This window comes from Mus musculus, chromosome 5, assembly GCF_000001635.26.
Source record: "Mus musculus strain C57BL/6J chromosome 5, GRCm38.p6 C57BL/6J".
Classification (NCBI taxonomy): Eukaryota; Metazoa; Chordata; class Mammalia; order Rodentia; family Muridae; genus Mus; species Mus musculus.
The window spans coordinates 17,868,879-17,889,797 of NC_000071.6; the positions used below are offsets into that span (position 1 = coordinate 17,868,879).

A 20,919-nucleotide genomic window follows, 5' to 3' on the forward strand; every position below is an offset into this window, starting at 1 on the left:
TGGAGATCAGGCTTCCTAGTGTACATCTATATTTTATATTTTGTATTTTATGGAACAGTGAGTCCATGTGCTACTTGTTATCAACCTCTTGACAATCTCCCTACTATTCAGCTTCTTGTTTCTTCTTGAGACACTATTGATTCTTCCACTGTGGTTTTGACCATCCTGCACACTGTGATGGCTTTGGTCTGAGTCCTCCTTGAGTTTGCCCTCCAACGACTCTAGGTGCTCATAGTTCTATTTCCTTAACCTATGATGAACATTTGAAGTATATGGGACCCATTCCTGTGGCTCACCACTATATGAGCTTGGATCGAAGAAACAGGCTTATTTCTGCTTTTATAGAAACACAATAGCATAGAAATAGAGGTGTTCAGTAGGTGGGGCTACTGCTTGACAGTCACAGAAGCAGCTGTACTGCCATGTGCTCATTCAACATAAAATTCACGTTTAGTAACTTGCCAGAAGGGAAAGAATGAATAAATTATCCACATAATATTAGGGTAAAGTTAACTCTTTCTATAATGTAAATACTTAGAAATATATTTTAGAAAATTAATTTTTCTAAACCTTAGCAGATTGTCTGATAAATGAGTTGCTAATTAATATCTATTATGGATAAAAGTCACCCCCACACAAAATTGTTATACAAACATTGCTTTCCTTATAAGAAAGATTATAAAGTATTGGTCTTGCTGATGGCTATAAAGTCAATGTGATAATGTAATAATAGTCTCTTATGAAAACTGTGTCTAAATTTCTTTTATAGCCTGTTTCAAGCTTAGCTAATTTTCTCTAGTAACAACTTGTTATGCATTAACAAATAGGATTTTCTTAATAACAAAAAGAATATGAAGTAATGGCGCTCACAATCCTGAAAGAGTAAAAATTTTACCTAAATCATTTACAAAACTAAAAGTTGAAGAAAGGAAAATGTAAGATTTATTGCTTTCAGATGAATACCAACATATAAACAGCGTTATCATGTAATATTTTTAAGATGCCAGGAGGAATGGTAGAGATGTATGCATGTTTGTACTGGCAACACTTGTGTGATTTTTTACAAGCCATTGGCAAAAATAATATTTTATAATCTTTCTTACAGAAAAAGCAGTTTGTGTGGGTGACTTTTATCCATTAGGCATTAATTAGCAAATTCATTTATCAGACACTTACATTTGCTAAAATTAAAAAAAATAATTTTCTAGGTTCTAATTCATAACTTATATTTCTAAATGTGTAGTACTGAATTTTTCTCCAGTTTATATCATTGGTTGCAAATGTTTTTATCTATTATTTTTCTGTAGTTTTAATAGCCCTTAAACAACTCATCAGTATTATTAAAAAACACATTTAAAACACAATTATATTCTATTGCAAATAAATATTATTAAAGTTAGATGTTAGTTATATATTATAAATAAAATTTCATTGAGATTTTCATTTATGATTTCTACATTATTCTGTACATATAAAATAAATTCACAACAATTTTTGTTTGGAAGTGGAATATTTTAGTAGATTCACAGTGTACTAATTCAGTTACTAACTTCATAAGCTTATACTATTTTCTCTTTTAAAACTGTCTTTGTTGCCATTACCATCTCTAAAGGGATAGGAAATCCACAGGAAGACAAACCAAGCCAACTAAGCTGGACCCTTGGGGCTCTCAGAGACTGAATCACTAACCAAAGGACATACATGGGCTGGACCTAGGCCTCCCTGCACATATGTAGCAGATGTGTAACTTGGTCTTCATGTGGGTCCCAAACAACTGGAGCAGGGGCTATACCAAAAGCTTTTGCCTGTGTGGGAGATACACACAGCTGGGCTAGCCTTGTCTGGCTTCAGTAGGAGACTTGATATGCCAGGGTGGGGTTATACCCAGTGGTACCCCCATCCTCTCAGAGGAGAGGGGCATAGGGGAAGGATTATGGGAGGGGTGACCATAAAGGGACAGTGAACAGTATAAAGTGAATAAGTTTAAATATATATATATATATATATATATATATATATATATAGTCTTTGTAAATAACATTAAAAGCAAAATTCGTGCTGATAGATCACCTCCACAATGCTTAGGAACCATCACAGAAGTGGGTCTGGAATGAATGTAAGAGCCAGACTAAAAGGAAGAGGGTTGTCATGGGTCAAACACATGACAAACCTTTGTACATATAAACTGAGAGTAGCAGGTAACTGACTAGCTGGGCTTCCTATGAGCAAGCTGACTTGGGCTCCTTAGATGGTACCCATGGTAGGTTGTACATCCCCAAGTGATCCCACTCCTATGCACTAATCAGTGGTGCTAATTGGTTTATGTATGCTATTGGTTAAACCATAAAGGGAGCACTAAGTAAGGAGAGAGGTGTATCGAAATTTTGCAACTGGGATTTTAGCTGGAATTTCTCTGCTTGCTATAACCACCTATTTAATGCTGCCATCAAATATTTTGTATTGCATGTTTTATTATTTTATTGGTTTTTTATTATTTTATTTTGCATATGAGTGTTTTGTGTGCATATATGGAGTTTGAGGGAATATACAGTTGGTATAAAATCAAAAAAGGATATATATATATATATATATATATATCCATCCCAAGGAATAGGTTTTAAAATAAATAAACTTTAAAATATAGAAAACATCAATGTAATTTTATATAAAAATTAGAAACAAAGATTCATTGATTTGGACCACAATAAAGCAAATAACCACAACATTAAAATGTTGTTTATGTAGCATCTAGGACGACTGCTTCTCTATTTAAGAAGTAGAAGTATAATATTAGTATAAATCTTTTCTTTTTTATTTTTTTATAGAAAAGTTACAGATTTTTACTTATTATTTGTTTTTATTTATTTATTTATTCATTCACTTTACATCCCACTCACTGATGCCATACTGTTCACCCTCTCCCACAATCCTTGCTCCTATACCCCTTCCTCTTCTCCTCTGAGCAGGTTGGGGTCCCCCTCAGTATCCCCCCACCCTAGCACTTTAAGGTTCTGTGAGGTTAGGCACATCCTTTCCCACCAAGTCCAGACAAGGCAGCCCAGCTAGAATATATCCCACAGAGAGGCAACACCTTTGGGGATAGCTCCCACTCCAGTGTTTGGGACCCCCATGAAGACCAAGCTGCACATCTGCTACACATGTGTGTGGAAGCCTAAGTCCAGCCCATGTATGTTCTTTGGTTGGTGGTTCAGTGTCTGAGAGCCCAAGGGTCTAGGTTAGTTGACTCTGTTGGTCCCAATCCTTCTTGTTCTTAAAATTGCTTTTTCAATGTCAAGAGAGAGTTAAAGAATGAGATCAAATATCATGCTTCCTGGTTCTGTAATGAGAGAGACAAGAAGTTGCCTGTCAGGGTCGAACTAATGCCTGCTTTCTTCTGTCTTTCTACGATTCATAAGGGATTTTCTTACATATAAGCAACTAAGCAATCCTGTAGAAGACAAATTTACTGATGAGAAACAGCTGACTACAGAAAGCTGCACCTAGTGGAGGCAAAAGGTTAAACACTATCTGTATCGCTCTCATCTGTATCTCTATGTCTATCTTTTTTTTTTTTAGGTATTTATTTCATTTACATTTCCAATGCTATCCCAAAAGTCCCCCACACGCTCCCCCACCCATTCCCCCAACCACCCACTCCCACTTCTTGACCCTGGCGTTCCCCTGTACTGAGGCATATAAAGTTTGCACGACCAATGGGCCTCTCTTTCCACTGATGGCCGACTAGGCCATCTTCTGATACATATGCAGCTAGAGACATGAGCTCTGGGGGGTACCGGTTAGTTCATATTGTTGTTCCACCTATAGGGTTGCAGATCCCTTTAGCTCCTTGGTTTCTTTCTTTAGCTCCTCCATTGGGGCCCTGTGATCCATCCAATAGCTGACTGTGAGCATCCACTTCTGTGTTTGTTAGGCCCCGGCATAGTCTCACAAGAGACAGCTATATCAGGGTCCTTTCAGCAAAATCTTGCTAGTGTATGCAATGGTGTCAGCGTTTGGAAGCTGATTCTGGAATGGATCCCTGGATATGGCAGTCTTTAGATGATCCATCCTTTCATCTCAGCTCCAAACTTTGTCTCTGTAACTTCTTCCCTGGGTGTTTTGTTCCCATTTCTAAGAAGTGGCAAAGTGTCCACACTTTGGTCTTCGTTCTCTTGAGTTTCATGTGTTTTGCAAATCGTATCTTATATCTTGGGTATCCTAAGTTTCTGGGCTAATATCCACTTATCAGTGAGTACATGTTGTGTGAGTTCCTTTGTGATTGGGTTACCTCACTCAGGATGATGCCCTCCAGGTCCATCCATTTGCCTAGGTAGTCAGCTGTTTCTCATCAGTAAAATCACAAGTAAGCGAATAGGGAGTCTGTGCTAGACTATGAATAATTTGTAATATACCCATTGTGTCTTGGTTAGGGGTCTACTGCTCCATTGTAAATGTAACTTTTATTCACCAGATGCCATTATCATCTGGAGGCTTCCTATTGAATAAGATCACCCTTTCTGGTTCTTTCTGAACTCAGGTTGGCTGCTTCAACTCAGCCATTCTGTCTCAAACTCCCTCTTCAAGAGGACTAATACAAACTGGCTTCTCTTGGCCTCTGACTTAGTTGCTCTGCTCTGCTTGGAAAACCTGCCTCTGAATTCCAGGAGCTGAACTGCTCCCAACTGAACTAAACTGAACCAAATTGAGATGCACTCACTGAACTGCCCCCCTTCTCCCTTCATTGCTCTTAAGTAGCCTCTCCTTCCTGTCTGCTCTTGTGAGAGCTGGGAGGACCCTATCTCTGACTCATATCACCAATTCTTTCTGATTCGTTACTTTGTCTGCTCCTCCCTTAGATATTATTGTTTAGGATTAAATGTGTATACTAAGGGTATCTGTGTATTCCAGCCAGATCAGATCACACAGGCCTAGAAGGTCTTTGGATGTGATTGCATGCCAGGACAACCATGATACTGGATTTAAATCCTTCTACATCTTTTGCCACTATTTGTCTGTCCCTGTTGTCTTCAGTTGGAATTATGTTTGGTCATCGCACTGATTTTATCTGTGTTCACAGTGTGTTTTTGCTTCTCAGGTCGAGTGTTAGTCTGCCTTGGCCCATTGCCCACCTCACATTTGTATATAAGCCAACTGGGAAAAATATAGGGGAACCAGCAGTTCCCAGAGGAGATTTCCAACTACCTCTGTGTGCCTGAAGATGCTTCCCTTTTGAAGCCCCACCACCACCACCACCACTACCATCACCACCAATCCCTCTGCAAAATATTGTTAGAGGCTTTACAGACAGTGCTTCTCTGTAAAGCATGACCAATAATTTATAGTAATGGTTCTTTCTTTATTGCCCTTACAACTGTGTTGTGAAATGTAACAAAAGATTTTAGAAGCGGTTCCAATTACAGGGAAAAATTAACTGCTGCTGGGCCACAACAAAACTAAAGAGTAATAAGACAAATATATATATATATATATATAAATATATTTAATGCAAAGTTTTGTATGACACAGAGCACTGACAACCTAAAGAGACAGGGAAACTTACATATCTTTATGGCAAGCCATGTAGAAATATCATCAGACACAGGATATGACCCAGTCGTAATAAACTAGAGGCAGCTAAGCAAAGCCAGACTGTTAGGATTCTTGTTGCAGCCTTTAAAGCTAAGATGTTTCTTCCTTCTGGATATAAATGTTTTATGATCTGCTCAGAGGGGACATGGGAGGGAAAGAGAATGACAGTTCTACTTCTGCTGCTTTCTCAAAAGCCGAAGTATATTTTTCAGTGCACATTCCTAACTCAATTTAAAATGAAGTAAATGTTTTCCACAATTGTTTACCAAAAATCTCAAAAGTAATATGTGAATGAGTGTTGGTAGACTGAGTGTAGACTTCCATGTTGAACAGGCAGAGCTACATGAGGATATCCACATGGAGACAGGGGATTGGGGAGGAGATATGGAATGTGGAACAGTTGGAGGGTGGATGGGGCAGTTGAGAGAAGGGAAGGGGAATAAAATATGGAGTGTAAAAAATAAAATATAAAAAATAAATAAAAAAGAAGACAAATTTACTGTTCTCTAATTCAGTTCAGGTCTGACACTATTGAAAGTGAAGATAGTCTCGAATAAATCTGCATTTAATTTTGGGCAGTTGATGTAGGTGACTTTAAAAGTCATCAGTACTGGCTTATATTGTTTGTTAGATTATTATAGCTAACCATTGTCTTATTCTTCCACTGGCTTTTCTGTAGCTGATACTCTGACACACCAGTCATGGTGACAATGGTTTCCTAAGCTGCATCTAACATCTTATGGGCTGCTGTTGTCCATTAGAAAAGACTGATCCTGTACTTGGGCCTGAGAAATCACAACATGCACAGGTGTCTTTTTTATGTAACTCCAACCACTAAAGAACTCTAGAGCTTCTGTCTTCTGAGTGTGTTTCCAGTGAAAGCCATGAAGTTGGATTATATGCAGAGCAACACACTACAATTTTTCCTTGCCTTCTTGTACAACCTTGATTCTTTGTTCTATAAACATCTCTAAACACTTCTTTCTGGAAATGAACTTGACATTTCTTTTTCTATGGTTACCTGGTGAATAAATCCCCTTTAATGAACTCTGCATTTCAGTGAATGATACACTAAGTGATGGGCAAAAACCTAGCTTTGGTACCCCTACCTACATGGAGACAGACTCAGACCCTTTATAATGAAATCTCCATCCCCAGTGAACACATCCTTCCAAGCTTTGCATGCTGGTTCACAGCCATGGAAACATTTTCTTGCTATATTTTTACTGTTTGTAAATTGGGTTTATAGTGTGAACGTGATTAATTTGCTAGACCAGATGAGGGAACACAGAGGAATGCTTACCACAGTTGCCAGCTTATAAGAATGGATATAATAAGTGGCATGAATGGGGAAAAGGATAGATGGAGCTACATAAGAAGAGCTACTGAGTTTCCATGCTGTGTTACTTTTAGTTCATGTCGCAGGTCCAATTATATAGAAACTCCTCAAATGTACTGACTAGTGGTTTGTGAAGACACTTGCATGGGCATAACTGCATGAATCTATGCTGAAGAGGAAGCTAACAGATCACTGAAACACTGGCTCTCTACAAATTCTCTTGAAAGACAAACGCAGCAACTCCCAGAAATGAGGAGAGTCCTAGCACCTACTGTCAGCTAGGATGAGGACAGAGAAGTTTTTAAATCAACATGGGTATAGAAATGTGACGCAAGATTAAAATTTCTGTGATTTGTCTTGATGTAGAGGAGTTCTAGTTTATATGGTATATATTAGAGGCAGAGTTATCAATGAAGACAACAGATACAGATGAAAATGTTTGTATCTTAATGTCTTAATTTACACAAAGATTTTCTTCTCTCATGATAAAAGTTTCAAATTTCCCACATCTTGTTTGGTTTCCACAACCTCAAGCACAGGATACTTCCATGCTCATTTTCAAAGGAGATGCTGAAGTTAGAGAATTTATTTGTGGTCATGAAACAATTGTGCTGCAGAAATACCATTTAAGTTCAAATACAGCCCAATACCACATATATGCAAGTTTTACCTTTGAAAATAGCCATTGGGGAAACATCATGAATTTTTATAAAGCAATTTTGTAAAGCTTTTAGAAAGAGAGTTATAAAAAAAGGAATGAAAATGTTCAATTTCACATTAAGAAGGAAGAAATCTCTGAAGGAACAAGCACCAGAATTCAAAGAAAAGAAAATAGTTTTAAAAGATACTGGGTTTGATGAGGGGAGGTAGGCTAAAATAATGAACTTGTTTCAATTCGTGAGCACACATTTTCTAGTACCACAAAAGGAAGAAAAGATATTAGGGGCGGAATGTGTCATTTCAGAAGCAGGAAGGGAGTGACACATTTGGAAAACTGACAAGAAGCTAGCATATTGGGTGCTGACCAGAACTTTGTGTGCCTTGTGCAATATTCTAAGGAGTTTGACCTTTATGCTGAGAGCAGAATGACACTATTAAGTAATTCTAAGTAAAGAATGTTAAACAGGATACGAATTTGTAACTGAAGGGGATATGAAAAGGAGAAAATAGGGAAGATTATTCACCCAGAAGTATTAATACAATAACACCAAAACCACATAAAGGTCCTGAACTGACATGTGTAGGCAGTTCTAGAAAAGTACGTCGTGCCTAGTCTAGACGGAGTGTGGATTACCTGGGAATGTGCTTGACGTTCAATGTGACAACAGAAAGAGCTGAAAAAGCAAAAAGCAAACTTCAAACACCATTATCATACATGAGACACATGCTTTTCCTAACTGCTTCTGAGGATACTTTGAGACATAACAGGCAGGGTAGAGAAAAAAGAGGCAGTGGAAACCAGATAAGAAATCAAGCAACAGTCTCAGTAAAGGCAGATGATAAACCACTAAAGGTCAAAACAGCGATCTTAGTACTTACTGTACACCAGCAGCTCTGCTTGTTGGCGGAGCAGTTCTGAATGGCAGCGGAGATAATAAAAGGTGACTTTAAGGCTTCAGTTAGTGTTATGACATGAATAGAACCCTAATTCTTCCATTTTCTCAGTTTGTATAACAGTGATATATTTAGCTACAAAAAGCTTAACTTCAGTGTGTTGTAGAATAGTAGTTTAGTGTCTCAAATATAACTTAATATAAATATAAGGTCAAGTGGGGGGTCTTGAGTGGAAGATAGAAGAGGTAAGAGTTGGGAGAAAAAGTCAAGAGACAAAGTGCCTTCCCAAGGCCAGAGACCAATAAGCAAGGGATATCCACCATTCTTTTTTACATCATCTGGGATCTGGAAACAGATTCAAACCTCTACAACCTCTCAAAGGGGAAGCAGTGAATGATATTACATAGACTTCTGGCTTCATAGCAAGTGTTTAGACCATCTTATTAGAGAAAGGGTATACAATACAAAAATGTATCATGATTATTTAAGTATATAGGATGAAAGAGGGAGAGATATAGGAGAATGAAAGCAGCCAAACAAAGTGCAAGACAAGGAGATTCTCCAGGAAATGACCAGGCCAAATTTACAGTTGAAAACTTCTATAATGATTGAAGGAAAAAGCTGTTAAGACACTGGCGAAATGAAGAGTAGACATAAGCAAAGAAATTTACATAGTTATGTTAATATATTTAAGGTATTTAAAAACTCAACCATAGAGTTAATTGCATAAAGAAAATTTGTATTTTTTTTCCAGTTCAAGTGACTCTCTATTGCAAAACTAGGCATACAGAATAGCCTTTGACCACCAGGAAAGTTTGCATTTTTCATTGTAATAACATTGCAGACAACAATGTTAATCAGTAGATGTATACAAATAATAATAACCATATGTAAATCTGATGCTGAAGAAAAGGACTCGAAGAGTAATATGTCCCCAAATCACTAATACAACTTTATGTTTATTTGTAATGCACATTTTATATTGCTACTAACAAAATATCAACTCAATGGTCAACACATGATTCGTTAGTTTAATATTGTAACAATCAGAGTAAAGCATTAAAAGGGCAATTATGGGTTGTATTGGATATAAATAAACCTATGGCCTGAGCAGCTTTAATATTTCAAAGTATTTATTCTATACATGGCATGCCCAAAACATGTGCACGCATGAGCACACGCACACATATGAGACTCTAGGAGGAGTTATAAGGTTTATTTATATAATTATGGAAATGTGTGTGAGACAATAAAGATAACCAAAAAGAAAGCATGAATTTGAGAGAGCATTAAAGGCGGAAGGAGAACTTAGAGAAAGAGGAAATGAGGGGCACAGGAAAGAGGAAAGGGAAAGAGGAAAGGGAAAGAGGAAAGGATGCAATCACATTTTAATTTTTTGAAGTTATAATAAAAATGTAATATTTTAAGATCACAACACAGTATTGTATTCAATAAATGGTTATTTTAGGTTTTATGAAATAGTCATATGTCTGACTTGAAAGCAGCAACAATGAACATCCACCCTGGGAGAGGATAGTCCTTGAATAGAAAGAATGAACATTTTATTTGTTTAGATGTCATCATCAAAAAAAAAAAGGCAAACTGTGAAGTTTAATCAAAATAGCTTTTGATAGAATACAAAAGGTTGATCATCTTTCATGCCTCTTAACAATCACACTCGTAGCAAAACAACGACATTTTCTATTGAAATATCCAGTGTGTTTTCTCTATCTTATGAGCTAGAGAGGAAATTACAAGAGGAACTTTCTTAGAATCTTATTCCAAACTTGTGTAGAAATGGTGTTTTTTATACAGCCTTTATAATGTAAGTTTGCAGGGTGTTGTGGAAAACAGCCAACTCGTGAGAGCTGACCTAGTCCTACCAATAGACACTGTTTGGCATTCATAACTAGGCTTTCATGTTCTTCTTTAGATAATACCTCTCTGAGATCATAATGAATAAATACTAAAGAAAACCACTCTATAATCATATGTGAACACAGGGAAATTATGAACATCTAAGCCACAGAAACCACGACTTTTTCCACACACTGTGACAACTGCTTCCTTGTCAATTACATCTTTAGCATCATTCTAGTCTCTCCTCTGCCTAGAGAGATTAAAATTGTCTTATCTCACCATCAACTTCAGCTCCCCAACTTTATATTCCTTCCCTAATTTACCAACTGTAATTAAATTCCATCCAATTTTTTAAAAATTTTAGAGTTTCTGTTATTGTTTGGATGTTAATGGAACCAAAAATTCCATATGCTGAAAACATTGTCTTATGAATCAGTGTTCCAACTGGGACAACTGAGAGCTGTTTAAGACATGAAGGCCATAAATTCATGAATGGATTAGTCCATTCATGCATTCATAATTCAAAGGGATATTATAAAGGTATAGAAAATTTAGAAGGCAGAATTAGTAAAAAGCAGGGAACTGGTTTCCTTTGCCCCTTTTCCTATGCTCTTTCTCTCCACATTTGCTCTAGCAAATTAACTTTGTTAAAATTCACTTTACATCCTGATTGAGAACCCCATTTCTCCTCTCTTCCTAGTCCCATGCTTACAAATTCTTCCCCTTTCCCGCCCCTTTGGGTACCACCCCATGCTGCTCTGCTATAATGCTCTGATTCACTGCAAGTCCAGAAATAATGGAACTTCTACAGCATCTAATGACATCATTTCCCCTTTAACTTGTTATACTCAGCTATTTCTTTTTTTCAGTGATGGAAAAATTGCTCAACACAAGTGCTTACTGAGTCACTGTCACTTTGACATACTATATGTTACCTCCTTGTAATAATTAACATCTTCAACCACAGATGTTTTCTGGCAGTCAGCAGAGACAGTGTTAATAGGAACCTAAGTATGAGGAACTCCCAATGCTCTGTATGTTTGGAAGCATAACCTTTGAGAATTTTCAAGAAATCTAAATGTACCTTCTAAGAAGGAGAAACTCTGGGCTAAGAGGAAGAGTAGTGTTAAGAAGTCATCGGGAAATCACCAGGAGGTCACTGGGATAGAGGCTACCTACTCAGGAGTCATGCAGCACCTTAGAGCTTTTTCATAGTTCTATTTCAAAAGAAGGCCAGGAACTGTTCATCTATATGAGCAAGATATCACTCAAAGGAAAAACCCTGGCCACAATGTTATGATGTTGTTATTATAGAAATGTCCATCAGAAGAGTATAATATGGTTTGAGAACAAAACATTCTTCTATCTAGTAACAAGCAAACTCATGATTTTTGAATAGCATTTAAAGAAGAAATAGACAGACACAATATAGAGAGGAAGTTAAAATCTTAAATAATCTGTGTCTCAGTAAACAAGGCACAAATTTCTGGGTTTTTTTTAAAGCAACAGTGATAATAATTGTTACATTATAATTATGACAATTATTTTAAAGCAGGCATCAAGAGTGCCAAGTTCAGTACTCCAGTGTCTACTACCGGTTTTTGAGAAATAATATTCTAAGCCTAGCCTGGTTTACTCCACTGTCAGAGCAAGCTGCATTTTTTCACTGCCTTGTGCCCTATATTTGTTTTCCAATCCCTAGTAGCCTGGAAAGATTTAAAATTAACTCAGACTCTGAGCACGGCACTCCCTGTATGATGCATGTCCTTCCCTAATCTTATCTTGCCCTCAACCCTTTGCCTACATAGCAAGCACCTGCTGGCCAGTCATGCCTGCAACCCAAACCATATTCTGATATGTCTCTCCTCACTGTCAGATTAACACCAAGCACACAGACAAAGAGTGTGTCAAACCTGTTTGATCTTATTTGCATTTTCTGGTTCTGAGGCTTTTATCCTGCCTTTTAAGTTGTTTCTGGTATAAATTGGCAGAATATATTTGAACTTTACAGTCCTCACGTTGCTTGGAATTTACTTTTTATTTTCTTTTTCTAAAATAATATTGTTTATTTTTCGTTTAATGTGTATGAGTGTTTTGCCTGTAAATATGCTGCACAGTATGTGTGTGGTGCCCAGGCAGGCCAGAATAGGGCACTGGATCCCCTGAAATTGGAGTAACAAGACAGTTGTGAGCAGCCATGTAGATGCTGGCAATTAAGCCCTGGTCCTCTGGAAGGGCAACCAGTGACTCATCTCTCCAGTCCCTCAACTATTATTTTTTAAAGATACAATTTCCTCTGTTGTTTACACTCAAACTTCATGATGATCTGCCTGTCTCAGCCGTCCCAGTACTGTGGTTACAGAAATTAGAGACCTCATTCACATGATTCTGGACTTTATTTTGGATACAAATAAGCACAAGCCTGGGATCCTCCCCAAGTAGATCACAAGTCATCTGAAGGACATAGTCCTAAACCATTGATTGAGTTAGAATGTGACAGACACTCCCAGGTGTTGAGAGTGAATGCCAGAGAGAGCAGAAGGAGGTGCTGTGGCACAGGTAGTGGAAGGAGCCATGACATACTTGAGGACTGCAGAAGGCAAGCCCAAGTATAGGGTGGAGTGGCGTGGTTTTGGTAAGGTTTTAGTATAATGTATGAATCACTAAGAAAATGGGCTTTAAAAATATCTTGGGCCATGTAATAGCATCTAGTGCTGCAAATTTCCTTCAGTAAATTTTCATTCTATTATATTTAAGTCAAAGAACAGAACAGCCATTGAACAGAACCAGTTGGTGGTAAGACCAGAGTAAGCTGCTAAAGAAACTAGGAAGGAAATGTAGAGCTGACTTAGCACGTGGGTGTAGAAAGGAGATATTGGGAAAGGTTTCAGAAACATGGACAAGTCATGGATCACCATGACAATGAAATTGGTAGCTGGACCATGCACACATTTAGCTAGTTGGGGGAACTATCCCAGGTTTGAGGACTAAGTATCAAAATTAAAGGAGGTACCACTGGCACTGAAGAAAACATTTGGTTAGTACTGTTTGAGTTTTTTGAGTTAGTACATGTTTTCTAGATGAAGAATCCTGACTCAATCTTTTGATCTTTCTGCTTAATCATTTAAAATAGTATTAATATTTAGTACTTTTAATTTAGTGTAAAAATTGTACTTAGGCTGTTAAATTAATTAATACATGAAAGTCACTGGTATAATCATTATATATATATATATATATATATATATATATATATATAAATATATATATATATAAAACAATATTATCTATAATGTATATATATATATATATATATTAACTCACTAATTTTCTAGAATTACCCTATGAAATAGGTACATTTATCACCCAATTTTACAGTACAGGAGCAAAGTCACAAAGAGTTTTACTAACATGCCCAAATTCACAGACCTGGGGACTTTGGAAGATCTCGGCTTACACCTACATAAAATAGTAATAAGAGAATACTTTAACCAATTATTTATAATTATTTTCATTAAATAATAATCAGTTGCATAATTGTTATCATATTCCATTGTGGTTATCCAATGAGGTCAAATAAGCATATTCTACCTATTTATTTACAATGTAAGAATTTATAGAGTATAATTTATATGCAGAGTATAAATTATTGGCTTTACTGATGTCTAAGACACATTTATGTACAACAAGGCACACAGATTCAGAGGTTATTTCTCATTTATTTTAATGGAAGCACAGTCACCATGAAATTTCAGAATGGCAAGCATGTATATTGAAAGGATTTAGACAGTTTTGAGTCAGCATGCAGCATGCCAGCATCTGAAACTAAAGCCACTAGACATAGAGATACCTGAGTAGACAAGGAAGTGGTTAGAGATACAAGATGTAGACCAAACAATGATCTTAGATAAGATCTTTTAGGAGAAGGGTTGGTGTGAGGGGCTAGGCTTAGATAATGTGAAACCTGGAAAGAGAATTACAGTGAGTATATAAAAGCACTTAAAATGTCTATTAGTCTGAGTCCTTTGCAAAAGTCGGTAGACATTGATTTAAAACTATGTGCAGACTCATTCCCACTACTAATGTTTGATGCATTTGAAGGAAAACAACATGTAAGCACTAGGGAATAGTTGAAACTAGACTTCTGTCCCTAAGTCTTATAAAACAGACCGAGATTTGTTTCTGTGCCATGGAAAATAACCACTCAGCATTCTCTTTTAATGAAAGACCATTCATATTGATTCAATTGCTTTTGTTTACTCTACAGAACTTCTGCTTCAGAAATGCTCCCCGTTACTATGTACGGAAGCTGTGGATGGGAGATTTGAGAAGATAAAATGCATCCTGGACACTCAAAAGGAATATTAATGGCTTAGGGAAAATAATGAGATGATTATGGTCAACTCTTTTATGTTTACCCTCCAGTGCAAAGAGTTTATTTTCCTTTGCTTATCCTTCTGTTTCCTGGTGTTGGTTGATAAAACAATGTTTTACACTATACTGTCATAGGCTGCAGGGCAAGGATGCTACACACAAAAGCATAGAAGACAGAAGGAGTAAACTTTGTGTTATCTTTCAATAGAGTTAGAAGGAAACCAAGAAAGGAAATAAGAAATAGGTGATAGTTGGATCTCTTTTATTAGTCAGCCACAGCAACTACACCCAGAAAAATGTTAAGGAGAATGTGGTCGGGCCAGAAAGACGATTGACTGTACAAATTGTAGTCGCTCACAAAATAAAAGCAAGAAAAATCACAACCAGACACGAGAAAAAGCCAATAAATTCTTAAGAATATCTTTGGATAAACAGTAAGAAATATTGATTTCAGTGTTTCCATTGATTTTATCTTGAGAAAGGTACACATAGCAAAAGGAGTCTAGAAAACTGAGCATGGAAGAAAGATTGTCTATGTCATGCATGCAAGGGGAGAAAAAGGACTCAGACATTGTTGGCTTAATCAATGAACTTGTGGACAGAATCGCTGGAGAATGGTCAGTAACTATGAGGTGCCCATAGAAGCACAGAAAAATTGTAGAGCATTTTTCTAGTAAATTTTAGAGCTATTTTTGAGTGGATGAAAAAAATGAAAGTAAATCAATAAATGTCTATAAAAGATGCTACCAAATCCAAAAGAATGAAAGAATGAGAAGAAAGAAAGAAAGAAAGAAAGAAAGAAAGAAAGAAAGAGAGAGAGAGAAAAGGAAAGGAAAGGAAAGGAAAGAAAGGAAAAGAAAAGAAAAGAGAAAAGAAAGGAAGAAAAAGAGGAAAGAAGGAAGGAAGGAAGTTAGTTTAAGCCCAAGGGTACTGAGATAGGTAATTCTCTAACAACTAACTCCATATTTTATTCAATTGTTTTTCACAAATCTCTGTGTTTTAAGGAAAATGCACGTGGATGTTTTACAAAGTTATGAAACATGAGATGGAAGAACCTCATTCTTAAATTATTCAAACAATTAATTTATTCTAACTAATTGGAGTTCTCAGTGAACATTTCAGATTAGAAAACCTTTACTTGCATTTTGAAATTAGAAAGAGTCTATTTAGTGGGTGCTTGTTCCTGAAATACTGCTGATTCGAGCAAGTGAAGGCCTTGCCATTATGAGACTGTCATTTTAGCCAACAGCACCCACTCTGAGCAATACTGTCCACCTCTGAACGGGTGTGGAGGCAAGTCTCACTTCACAGGACACAGACTTAATTAACATTGCCTACCGGGCGTTGTTCTAAAAGTTCTCTAGCATTGTAAAAGGAAGCCAGACATTTGATGAAGAAGGGAAGCAAACAACTCCGCCCCATACCGATTTATGCTGCTCCCTTAATGTCTCAATTGCCTGTTTAATACATTTTTCCTTCAGCAGCTTGCTCCAGTGTCTATGGGAACGGTTTAGGAAAACTGTACAAATACTTTCAATGTTTTCATTAATGTTCTGGTTTTGTTTATATTTTATTTTGTTATGTTTTTGTTTTTGTTCTAAAAGTTTTATTCTATATGAGCAAAACTGAGAAGTTATGAAAAGGTATTGCTTAGTTATAAGAGGCCAAGACAGTCTATTAATATTCTGTATTGCCTAGAAAAGACACCATAGGACTCATTTCATGAGTAGGTGAGTCTAAAAGACAATAATCCCATCACCAACTGATGCTTTATGCTTCACTCATGAAATCGCAACGGAGAAAGGCTGGTTTCCCTATTTTATGTTTGGGGTTCTAAGCCATGAAACTCCTGTATCAAAAAGTGATTCTCTGACATCATTTCTCAACTTCCCAGATTCAGATGGAGCAATTTCACTTTATGATGACATTGATTACAGCCCAAATAGAGAAGTACAAACCTTCCAGAAAGGACAAAACCAGTATCTAAGTGAATTGTAATCAAATTGAAATGATCTTAATTAAATCACCTTTTAAACATGAAAGAATGATCGACAGTCTATTTTGTGGTGGTAGTCCTTTTCTTTTGTCCAGACAGAGACTCATTCTGTATCCCAGGATCTGTGGCCTGTTAGAGCGATTGCCTCAGCCCCCTGACCTGATGTTCTACACATTCCTGATGGCAGTGTGAAGAACATGTCCTCTCTGCCCCAAAATACTTTTAAATTTGCTATAAAAAATTTGAAAGTATAAAATTTATACTTGAAATATTTGGAGACAATGTATATCAAGGACAGATAATAATAATAATAACAATAACAATGATAAATGTCAAAAGTTGTCCTTATCACATTTTTTAAACCTTAGAAGCACTGAAAGGCGAAGCAGTTTATTTCTAGAAGATCATGCTCTGGCCCTTGATGAATGCTGCCAAGTTGTCTCAGATGTCCCTTCCATCGCCAGTTTTCTGTCATTTCTTCTTTCATATGGTAGTGCTTCTGTGACAAAGATCTCTGGACACACCACATCTTCAAATACTTAGTAGAGAATTACAAAGCACCTAACTAAAAATGCTATGTAATTTTGCACATGGTCCATTTTTAAAGGACACAAAATGGAATTTAACCTCTTCTTCCCTTTTATAAAAGCTTATTGGAGCTGAGGGTATAGCTGTGCATGAAACCCAGGGTTTGATATGCAGCAACGCATAAAGTGCTTGGAACCCCATACCTATAATCCCAGCAATTGGGAGGTAGAGAAAGAGGATCAGCACTTCCATTATCCTCTGTCTACATAATGAGTTTGAAGCCAGTCTGTCTCAAAACAAACAACAAATAAATGACTTGGATCTATGGGAGACTGTTAGCCCTTCATACACAGTGTCTTAGCTACTTTCTGAATCTCTACACAAAACAAATGATATACTAGAACTGTTTACTGAACTTAATTCTTTCTACATTCCTGTGCAGTAGAGTTTCAGACCATTTCCTGTTTTCACTAGCTGTTTATAAGAGAAAGGATTTCTAGGACTAAACACTGTTTCTGGTATCCTGTTGTAAAAAGTAAGGCACACTACAGCTTCCCTCCAAACAATGCTATCGGGAAAATCACAGTAACGCACAAACGCATTCACAGAAATTCTTTGTCCTTAACATTTCTCTTTTATTCAAAATGGATTTTTTTTTCTGACATCATCTACTCCTTCCTTCTCCTCACCTCCCACCCAGATGGACTCCCTTTGTTTATCTCATTAGAAAAGAAAGAGGATTGTAAAAGATAATAACAATTATAATGTAATTCATATAATACAAAAGACAAGACAAAGAGTAACACATTGGAATTGAACAAAACAAACAAACAGAAGAAAGAGTCAAAGAGAAGCCACAAGAAAGAGACCCGCTTATTCACATAGTCAGCAACCTCATAAAAAAGCTAACCTGGAAGCCAGAGATGGCATGATGTATATGTAAAGGGCCTGGTGCAGACCCACACAGACCCTCAATTTACAGAAATTCTTAATTTTAAATTCAGTAAATTTTTTTCATCAAACATAAAATAACTACGATGGTAAATTTATAGACACTAGTAGTAATATTTGATTAAATTTTTAAGTGTTCATCTTAATGAAGAGTAGGCTCCATAAGCACCATGCATGTCCGTCACATCAACCATCTTACAGTAGGTCGTCTTTGCTGTCACTCGCTGAACGGCCAACCCTATACTTCCCTCTGGCACTAACTTTGCAGCACTTGAAATGTTTTTTTCCATTTGCTTGTTTTTGTTCTTTTATTTTTGCTTCTTCTAACAACAAACAACCTTCGGAGACCTGGAGCTTGTCATTTGGCTTTTCTTCCCAAGTGATGTTGTTTTACTATCCTCTGCTTCTTGATTTCCTTTCTAAGTTATCAGATCAGCCCATTACAAAGCTGTTGTTGCCCTTTCTGAAAGGATCCAGTTTCAAATAATTGGTGTTTCTGGGGTACATCATTTAGAGGCATTTCTCCTTCCCATTCTCAGGCTCACAGGAGTCTCACTGATCCACAAATCCACTTGTATTACTTAGGTACACCTGAGAAGAAGGCAGGTGGCCTGTTTGTCTCCATTTGATCCAGATTCCTTCCAACCAGAGAGGGACACAGATGTCTACACTTTCATAATAATAAGCCAGAAGTAAGCAACCATGCCATTATCCAGAGACAAAAAGCCAGTGACCTTTTCCCAGTAAAGAAACATATCTAATTCAGTCCTAAACTCTACAAAATCGATTGGAAAGTTAGAGTGAATTGCTTTTTTTGCACAAGCAGCTATTCAATCCATAAGTGAGCACACAGTTGAGTTTACTTTATGAAACGTTGACACTTTTTGTTTACTTGGCTGTACATGAAACACACCTGCAGAAAGATATCTGCTATATAATCAAACCTTCCACTGACCCACAAAGGACCTATCTGGGAGACAACAGTCAGTGTCAATTGTGTGATCATCAATGATGAGTATGTCTTTCCCATTCTTCCTAGGAGTTAACTAGCTAAGAGTACAAGCTTTCCCATTATTTTTTTTATTCACTAAATCAGGAGTGACACAAAGCCAGAAAATGCTTTCAAAGCATGCAAACAAAGTCTACTCAGCCTCTTTTCTGATTTTTAAGAACGACATTTTGTAATCTTAAAGCAAAAATTACAAAGTCTAAATCATGGTTTTAGAGTCATATGACCAAAATATTAATATTCAAGAAGGTCTAAAAAAAACAGATTTTAATAAGATATGAAATAAGATTTAGGCATAAAACATAAATTTTGAAAATAAAAAAGAAATATAAAATTCAAGGATAAGTCTGTTTCCACAAATTCTCAAAAGAAAATGAAATTCCCTAGCCCCCTCCTAAAAAAAGAAAATTACAGAACCAACTGGGAGATTTGGCAATGTAAAAATAAGGGCTCAAAATAAAATGTCCCTAGCTCCTTAACTGCAAGCAAATAAACTTCTTAAGAGAAGTATTGCACATTAATTATTATACCAGATGGCACACATCAGAAAGTTCACATAATTAATTCATAGATAACAGGATATCAACACAAAGACACAGACAGCTATACTCCTAAATAAAATTTCGGCTCACCAACTTCTAGAACAGCTTGCTTGCCCAGTCACAGGATCTTAAGATTGGCTTCAGGGAGACTGTTGAAGGAGACACAGAAAGTAAACACACCATTTCCACAGCGGAGCAGCTGAGAATTCTGGGAGGAGGCACGGGGTCTCAACCATTCATCTATCTTCTAGGTTATCCTGACGCCTGACAGCCATTGACATCCTGAGCATTCCAGTCCTTCAGACCCACGCCTACTAGGAGATAAATATAGGTCTCTGACACCTGAGCCAAATGAAATGAAAGCTAAAGTGAAAAATCACCCTCATTTTGTGCCTCAGTTGAGGAAAATAAAACCCTTAATCCTCTTTCTGCTGAAACCCTGTTGTGTTACTTAAGAAATAGTTGCTGTGCTTATGAAATACAGAAATACTAGTCAGTTTGCTTCTCTTCTGATGATCATTCGCTTTGATAGAGACAATCTTGGGTACTTTCTTGATCAAGCGTAATAGCAGGACTGCAGTTTAGTCAACAGATAGGGTTTTGCTCTAACCACTTGGGGAAGCTGTTAGATGCCAGTCCCTACAATGTGTATTTACGTTGTAAGCTTTCTTAGGATGTTTCCCCCTATTTTTAACAGTGCCACCATTCTTCTTTAACTCAATTAATGTGTCAGAATGTGCCACTCATGGCTGTGGTGGTTACATCTGAACTACTGTTATTTAAATATCTTTTGGATGTTTTTTGGCAGCTGGGCTTAATATTACTAATAGGTACAAGAATTAAAGCATGGCCCTCAATCTGAATAAATCTGGTAATAAAAGTTAAACTCTGATCCAATAGGGGCATGTATTCTATCAATGTATCACTAGTTTAGTAAATAATCCATGTATTAAGAATTTCTTCATAGTTAAACAACTGAGAGAGGCCAAAAAAGCCCAACACAATCAGACCTACATGCTCCTGTGATTCTTTTGAGATGATACGTATTTTCATTTAACAATTCAATTCTACAAAGGCCTAAAAAGGTACTAAGGGGAGGAGAGGGCATAGAGTTCCACATCTTATATGAAATTCTGATGCAATAGTACTTGCCAGATGCTTGGTCAAATCATTAAAA

The 20,919-nt window shown here is 36.8% G+C and overlaps 1 protein-coding gene across 4 annotated transcripts in view; it reads right to left on the bottom strand.

Moving 5' to 3' along the window:
* Cd36 (CD36 molecule) overlaps positions 1-20,081 on the bottom strand; it is a 107,270-nt gene extending 87,189 nt beyond the window's left edge. Inside the window, exon 1 of one of the 4 annotated variants that reach the window (NM_001159558.1) lies at positions 19,833-20,081. The gene's annotated coding sequence lies outside the window, so the exon portion shown is untranslated. The remainder of the gene's footprint in view (positions 1-19,832) is intronic. The other 3 variants (XM_006535620.3, XM_006535623.3, XM_006535624.3) reach the window with 3 other exon arrangements.
* Between the last annotated feature and the right edge of the window lie 838 nt (positions 20,082-20,919).